The sequence below is a fragment of the Poecilia formosa genome, unplaced genomic scaffold, assembly GCF_000485575.1.
Source record: "Poecilia formosa unplaced genomic scaffold, Poecilia_formosa-5.1.2 Scaffold0, whole genome shotgun sequence".
In the NCBI taxonomy this organism is placed as follows: Eukaryota; Metazoa; Chordata; class Actinopteri; order Cyprinodontiformes; family Poeciliidae; genus Poecilia; species Poecilia formosa.
This window is the reverse complement of record NW_006799939.1, coordinates 319,678-328,628: the sequence shown is the minus strand read 5'-3', so window position 1 is coordinate 328,628 and position 8,951 is coordinate 319,678.

Below are 8,951 nucleotides of genomic sequence, written 5' to 3'. Positions count from 1 at the left end.
TGTTTTAGCTTTACTGTTTGTGCACTAGTTTGTGTAACGCCGTGGGATTAATGAGAGATATTCTTAAAAGCATAACGACTGCCACGTTATGTAGTGTAATGCAGCTCTGCGTCGTCTTCCCTCCGCGTGGCCGTGCCAGAGTTTTATAGTACATGGGCTTTGTTGTCCTAATTGGTTCACAGACTGCTCCTGTGAAGGTTGGCACACAAAAGTCATGCTTGTCGTCTTTACGTTGAGAAATCATTATTCATATTCTGTTTATCCTGCTGTATTTGGCACTGTTTGGATTAGATTTTTTTTATTTTTTATTTTAGAATGGATGTTTTTATATCAAACCACATGGTTTCAACTTCTGTATCCACTTTAGGTTTATTCTGCATCATCATATGGTCACAAAACAAATAATTTTTAACCAGATATTGTTAACTTTTAATCTCTTAACACCAACTATCATTGAATGGAGTCATAAGCTGATGAGCTGCTTCATACAAAGTAACTAAATCAAGTGTTTTGATGTGAATGTAGAGAACTTTTTGCAAAAGGTCTCGTTAGGCTGAGTATTTTTGTTATTTATTTATTTCTGGCGTGAGAAATCAAGAGCATTTGAAATGTTGAACAGGCCGTCACTTTTAATAAACAGCAGTGTCTTGAGATTTTTGTTCAGCTGCATTGGTTTTCTACTTTTGCCCTCAGCACAACTTATAAAACAGTAATCTAGTCAAGGTTTGCCGAGAACAAGCACCGTGATTCAATTTCTAACGTGTACACAATGTTGGCGCCATTTATTTATTGGCACCATAAATATGGAGAAAGCCTTAGAATAAATTAATCTTTTAGAATTAAATATAAAATATATAAAAATATTTTTTCTCCCTCTCAGCTACTACTGAGTAGCACTTAAAGCTGCTCTGTTTGAAACAGTGCACAAATAGCGCTGAGTAGGAGGAGAAGAGGACAGGAAGAGGAGAGAGAGTGGAGTTGTTTTCAGAAACAACTTCTTTAAGGAAGGGGAGATCATCCCCACGGACAAACAGCTGAAACAGAGAATGAAATAATGTTTTAACTACAGCACAGATGAGGTCCGAAGAGTATGGAAGTCTCTGCATTAGTCAACAGTTTTGAAAAATGAACACAAAATGAACACATTTTAAAGGAATTGGTGTTAATGTGCAACTAACACATTAACTTTGGTAGCCTTAATAAATAACAAGCAAAGTTTTAAATTGTTAATCAACAGAAATGTGCTAAAGTCACACAGAAGAGAAAATTTTATGTAACTAAATATCAGTAGAAATGTAAGTTTACTAATGTTAGATGTCTGGAGAAGGAATGTTTAAATGTTTAAATGTTTGTTTAGGGTTTATCATTTTGAAGGTGTTAAATCTTAGGAGAAACGAGCCATTATTTTATACACATACTGGATACAAATATAGGCTGCGTTGATGATATCAGAGCCGCAGTGAGCTACTGAAGTCAGAACGTCAATAAATCCAAAATTCAAATGGACTCAGCCAGTGCCGTCGCCCCCCTCCCCCAGGTCAAGCTGCCATATTGGTTTTCAGGAGGTCAGGCTTCCTTTAGCTGAATCCTGCCTTGTCAATATCTCACTGTGGAGTTTGCAGTTAGCATTATGTGTGTGTGTGTGTGTGTGCGTGTGTGTGTGTGTGTCCCAGCAGACCAGCTACTGGCTCTGCTTCCACAGCAGATGTGTGTACAATGCTGTGGGGAAGAAAGCTGGTCCATTGATCCGCAGCAGAGGAGACATCAAACGATCCATAGGAGGAAGAGCAGAGGGAAGCAGAGTGGATGAGTTGGGGGCATGTTTCAGTGTGTGTGTGTAAGAGAGAGAGACAGAGAGAGAGAGAGACACACAGAGAGAGAGAGAGAGAGAGAGAGAGAGACACAGAGAGAGAGAGAGAGAGAGAGCAACATCACAGCCTCTAGCAAATACTTTTTATATACATGCACACATGTAGCGCAATGTTGATCCCAGTGATTTGGTTGGTTGAGAGGATCAGAGATGCTGTAATGACCTGGCAACACAAACACACTAAAGCTTCAGCGTTGAATGACTTGCCAAATTTCTGTTAAGCAACATGGGGCGTGTGCCTGAAGTACAGTGTATTACAGTGTTTGTATGTTGGGCTGTAGGCATAGTGCAACAAATTTGTAATATGGCTTCATACACAGAAACAACATTTCCTGTCTCTTTAGTCCCTCCACCAATCTACATAAACACGGATGTGCCAATAGAGCCGCAGTTATCTCGAAACATTCATTAAAACCTCCACAGTGAAGGAGTAATGCCAACATGGGTTCTATTCTTTGATTATAGGTTTGTTTTCTCTCAGACAAGTCAGGAAGTTGAAGGAAAATGTTTTAGCTTTTGTGCACTGTGAACTCGTTTCATCCTTTGTAGTTTTACGGTGAAATAAAAAGTCGAACAAACAATTATCACAAACTTCTTAGAGATCAGAGAGCACTGTTGAGTGGAGTGTGGTACACACCTACCACAACCTGACTGTGTTCCTAAACTGAAGGGTCAGGCATGAAGAGTCTTTAATTGGAGAGGCAGTGAGAAACCCGAATAGGAGCTGCAAAGATCTGCGGCTCAGGCTGGAGAATCTGTTCACATGACATATCATCCAACATAGATCTGGTTTTTATATAAGAGTGAGACCAACAAAGCTATTTTAAATGAAAGTCAGTTTGCAGTTTGCCAAAAGCCACGGAGGGGACACAACAAACTTGCGGAAGAATGTGTTGTGATTTATCAAAAGTTAGCATTTGGGCCAAGCTACAATATCCTACATGAGGCAGGACAACTAACAACATACAGTACATCACCCTGAACAAACTATCCCCACAGTAAAACATGGTGGTGTCAGCATTATGCTGTGGTAATACAGCGATGAGACTTTCCTCTGCCTCACAGTTTGGAGTTGCTACTTACAATCCAAGTTAAATACATAAAAAATTGTGGTTGTCACAAAAAATTGAAAATGTGAAGGCTTACAAGGCACTGTATATTTGAAAGGCCTACTTTGAAATGTTCCTTTGTACCTTCTACAGAATAAATATATATATATTTTTTTATTTTAAATATATGTACAGTTGATTGTGACAAATAGGTACATTTTGAATTTTTTTTTACCAAAAAAACTTTAATATTTGGCTTTTTTGACTATCAATAAGCATCTGTTTGTGTATCTGTTCGTGTTTGCCAAATCCTTCCACAGAGATGTTAGTTGGTATTTATCTGAATCCTCTATGAACTGTGAGAGATGATGCAACAGGAGGCAACTGCTGAGAATTAACTGTCTTAGAGTCTACATGGCAGAGCTTCTTTCTGCTTCTCGTTCAACGCACACACACATACACACACACACATACACAAAACCCCAAATATATTCCTAGTGTGGCTGGATCCTACAGAAATGAAATCAGGGCTCAGAGTGAGTCAGTGTCCTGTATTAAGCTGCTACAGTGATAAACAACTCTGTTCTAGGTCAGTGCCAAGCGTTTCTGCATCCTAATCCATTTTGTGAGGAACATTCATGTGAGGATGTCGGTGATTCTGCCCGTTTTCTGCTGTGCTTCAAACAATTTACACTTTATAACCTGTTAGATTAGGCAATTCTGTAAAAAGTGCTGCCTTAGGCCCTCCTGAGGACTCATCCTGTCTGCATATTTTATCTGCCATACGGAGGACACTAACAGTTGCGGGTACAATATGGTTTAAAACTTGCACATGGTGAGGCGAAGTTGGATTAAACACACACACACACACACGCACACACACGCACACACACACACACACACACACATATACATAAGGGCGGCAGACGGTACGAGGGTAGTGCATCTGCTGTTTAATTAAAATCGGAGGGGGGCCCACCGAGAAGACTTTAATCAGAACGTATGCACACACGGTTCATGAGACTTGAAACCGTTCCCTGTTGCAAACCTAAGAACAGGATACATGAGTGCATAGGCAAATAAACAGAAGCACTGCAGCAAGACGCACAACAAAAGAGGCAAGTAGGAGAAGAAATTCATTCCACAAATATGAGAAGCCTGGTTAAAGAAACCCTAGCGGTCAAATAAACTTGATTGATTGACTGATTGTGTGCAATGGCAGATCCAGCAGTGAAATCACCGTCCTTCCACTCAAAAAGTTGACGAATGTATTCCTGCCTCTACTCAAAGAGTACACTCCTCCGCTTCGAGCAGCTCTCTAAAAGCAGATGCCACGTCCGTCGGTCCACTGCGATGGTTGAGATGCTGTTGTTGTTGTTTGAGCCGATAAATGAATGCAGTCTGCTGTCAATCAAATCACTCGCGCAAAATGCACAGTTTGAAATCGGCCCTTGATGGGTTCATTGGCTACAGGGCTGTTTGATATGACCAATCAAAGTCGTTTAAAGATAAAATTACTAAACATCACCATTTTTGTGGTTCCCACAGACTAACAATTTCAATTTATGCTGCTACTACTCCTTAACTTGAGTGTACAAGAACAGTTGTGCACAGACTCGCCCTCTGGATCCACATATTTTAAACTTCACATGACAACATGCCATGAGCATGCTCTGTTGACGAACCTGCCAGCTACACTAATGCCCAGCTGGAGCAGTAAACACAGACAACTGTGGGGGGGGGAAAAAACAACAAAAAAACAATTCAACTGCATGTCTGACATTTGCATTGAATTGCCAGATTTAAAATCCCCCTTGGCATGCATGTTGCATTTACTTGACTTCTTGTTCCAAATGAATGTGTACAAACTTTCACAGGAGCAGTATGAAATGCTGTTCAAAATGACACTAAGCTTAAAAATCTGTAAACTCTCTTTCCACCCTCGATGTCTTCTGAAAGGCTCTAGATGCAGCGATGCGGTAGATCAAAGCAAAGCACGCCTGCAAATGAAGGATATCTTGGGCTTAAAAACTGTGGGTCTTAATCTGCGGGTCATGAGACGGTCTCAGGAGGGACTCGGCGAGCGTGCTGAAATAAGCTAATATTCAATGAGATCCTTCAAAGCAAGCTGCAGATTAAAAATGTTGCTCCAAACCCTCTGGCAGATGATTGAAGTTTAAAGTTAAATAACTAATTACTATTATATATTTTTATTTATTGTACGTTATGTTTGTAACTTTCAAAGCAGCTATATTTCTCTTAGAACTTAGATTCGCAACAAAAATCTACTAGGGTGAAGTTTGTTGTGATTGTATTTAAATCCACGTTTTGTGTCTTTAACGTCAATCTTCTAGGACGTAAAGCCTGAATTCAGATGCTGGAGGAATATCGCAAAACTTGAGAAATCACAGAAAAACACTGACAAATAAAGTAACTTATTGTGGAGCAGTTTAATAAAAGTGCTATTCTTCCTGCTCACTTGTTTTGCTTCATGCTACAATAATGAGAAGCTAAAGATATGCGGGTTGAAAAAGAAGCTTAAAATGAGGCAAACCGTTACACAAGAGGTTATCAGTATTTTGTGTATGCCAGATAACATCCACATTTTAAATGTATTAAAAATATGTCGTTTGCATCCTAAACGGCAAATGTAGATGTGCTTCCACATGAATGCAGATTTAGCTGCAGAAGTGAGCGTGCGCTGTGTGTGTGTAACTGGATCTGTATAGGGTCGCAGTGGGGAATGTCTCCGTGGAAGAGAGTCGCGCAGAGTGAGTCGGTCTCCATGTATCCACCATGACTAACAGGATTAAATCTGACTGGGTAGGAACACAGATAAAGAAAGAGGGGGGGGGGAGCAAAAAAAGCTGTAGGGTGTAAGGTGAGAGGGGCTAAAAGAATTCAAGTTCTCATCTTTCATACCAATAAAACCCAGGAGAAGAATGAAGTTACAAAATTGGGTGGGAAGGAGGAGGAGGTTGTCAAACAAGAGGATCAGTGGAGACTGATTAGCGTTCTTTAGAAGAAGGTGAAAGCACAGCGCATGTTTTTGGATTTGGGTATCAAACAAGGTAAATTACTGGTGTGTCAGAGTTCTCTGTAGAAGATCTCTGATCCTTCTTTCACTTCAGGGGTTCCCAGTTTTAGTCCTGAATCCTGCAACCTTTAGATACTTCTTCAGAACACCTCAAGAAAAAAAAAAAGGCTCTTCACCAGACTTTTACAGAGCCGAGTGATACGATGATGATGAGGAGTCATTTGGCTGGGGTGTGTTTGAGAAGGTTGGAGGACTATAGACTTTCACATATTGAATGTCTAGGAGAAGTCCAAGAACTTTGAATAAATAGGAAAGGTCAACAAGATTTTGTCTAAAAGAATGTTTTAGCAAAACAAAAGAGGTCATTTTATTTTCATTTCAATGAAAGAAGCACGTTTACCTCGGCTGCAGAGAATTTCCATGATCAGAATAATTAGTGATAGACATTGTGGATTGTACGAGACTCCAATGCTGTGCACGGATGTGGTGAGTTGAAAGAGTTTGTGACCAGAGCGGAAATTTTCAGAGCAATATTTTTTGGACATGAAAAACTTGAAGCTCACCCTAAAAAGAAGTTAAATAAAGTTTGATAACTGGAATAATCCTGTGGTTATACAGCAGTCTATTTTTCCATTGTGCAGCATAACATGAAAAAGGAGACTGAACTCTGCCTTAAGTGTTTTTTTTTTTTTTTTTTTTGAAAAGGGCTATGATTTATAACACGCTGGCCTTTCAAAAGATGTAAGATCAGGCACCAATTCTTTGTCACTCTGCAGGGAGCAGAGTCGAGATTGATCTGAATTTCCAAGACCCATTTTCTTTAATGCAAAAGTTTTATTTCCCCTGGATTCCATAAAAAGTGGCTTTCAAAAATAATCAGCGCCTGAACACAGCAAATGGGGGAAAGAGAATGTCCTGTGAAAGGACTTTTGTCTCGCCACCTGTGTTGCAGCCACTCTGCCAAAAGAACCCTACGGCTTGGTGGAGAGCCCTTAAACTCCTCAAAGTGGGGACAGCTGACAAAAAAAAAAAAAAAAAATGCAGATGGAACTGAATGAGCAGGGGTTTTGCTTGAGGTGTGACCTCGTCAACCTTGCTAAAGTCCCAGGTCTTACGTGAGGGGGGTAGAGTGTGAGAGGAGAGCAGCGGCAGTAATTTCCACTTGCTGCACAGCAGTCTGTAATCACTCTGCATCCAGCTGCTGAGGGATTTCCATCCGTCCATGCAGGGGGAGGGAAAGAAAACCTGCTCGCGCTGTAACTGGACTTCAAACATGTTCAGCTTATCTTAACACCTTTGATTCACCAAACTGCCCTGCTGGAATCTATGTTTTCTCTTCAATTAGACATAGGACAATCATCCACGGCATAATGCCAACTCGCATACTAAAACTTATATGTGTAGCATTATTTATTTCAATAATGCTACTGCAAAACGGGCCAGGGAGACAATATGACATCCTCGATAATAAATATACAGTTGCCAGCCATGTTTTTTGAGTTATTTGTACATATGTTCTTACATAACACAAAACCATAAAAGAAAAAAAATATCAGTGAAACAAAAGACTATTCCAGACATCACACAGTGCCGTTTTATCGTATATTAAAGTAACTATGTTGCAGTCAGTTGTGAAAATGTTGTACATTTCAGACATAACGTAAAAAAAAGTTTTACTTCTCAATTTGACATCTTGAAATTGGGCCATTACAACAATGCCTTTAATTATGCCATTAACAATCGACCTTAGGAGCATTGAACTGAGAAGTAGATGGTATGACAAAGCTCAGCATTTATCCAAGCCCGAATGACTGACTGTCATGGGAGATTCAAGGATTCCTCAAACATGCATGAAGGAATCAAAAGAACTGTTTTTGCAGCGTTTTATGATTGAATAATGATATAATGTCATATAAAGCTAAAAAAAAAAAAGTAATTTAAATTAAAGAGTTTAAGGACTTTATTTCCTAACTCAATGAGAATCTATTAGAAAAACAATAAAGAACTGAATCAATGAGTGAAGTTGATAATTTCATTGGTATCTCTAAATCCCCCTTCCTACCTACTGGGAAGAACATAACATTGAAATAAGAATGGACCGCTAAGCCTTGGGGACTCAACAGGATTAAATAGCTTTTATAGATAACTACACTTTAGCTTTTACATAGATATTAAATTCCTGTGAATCTGATGAAAACCATTCAAAGCAGAAAACTAAACATTTTGTTATTGACACCAAAGTGCAAGAACTTGCGCACGTTTTAACAAAACGTCGATATAATACTCATCGCTCTTTTTACATTTCACCTTAGTGCTCTTCCAGAAGCCAAAGTTGAAGTTGCTGACTGAGAAGATTAGTTTTTAAGTTTTACAGATCAGCTAAGTGAATGCCGGGTTTTCACTGTGACATTGTGTGGCTGTAAATTTCATGTCATAACAAAACACAGGAGACTCGTTTAAGTTTCTCTGGGTAAATATGCAGTTGATTCCCAATAAAACTGATGAGCAACAGGAACATTTAGAGAGATCATGTAGCACCAGACAGAAACTTAAGGAAGAAAGGATAAACTGACTGAAAGGCTCAGATATATAACGTTATAATGGGAGCAGATCGAGCTAAACTCTGGCGCTTGAAAGCGAAACCTGACGTGGGCTATAAATCTTCAGGGATGTGAATAATGCAGCATGAGAAATCAGATATTAGAGCTTTCATATCAGTTGACACAGCCACACAAACTAAGGAAAATGAATCATTATTAATATCATTATTACTACCTTGGAAATAAAATACAAATGAATATGTTCCATCAAAGAGGACGATGGGGAGAAAGAGCGAAAAAAAAGAGGGCAAAAAGAGAGATTAATGCAGGCAGAAGAAAGGCAGAGAGACGGGGATTATGCTTTTCTTTTGCAGCCTCATAAACAAATAAGCTGATCGTCAAGACTCAGCCAGGCAATTAATATTCAAGGAATTAGATTTTTTTTTTTTTTTTTT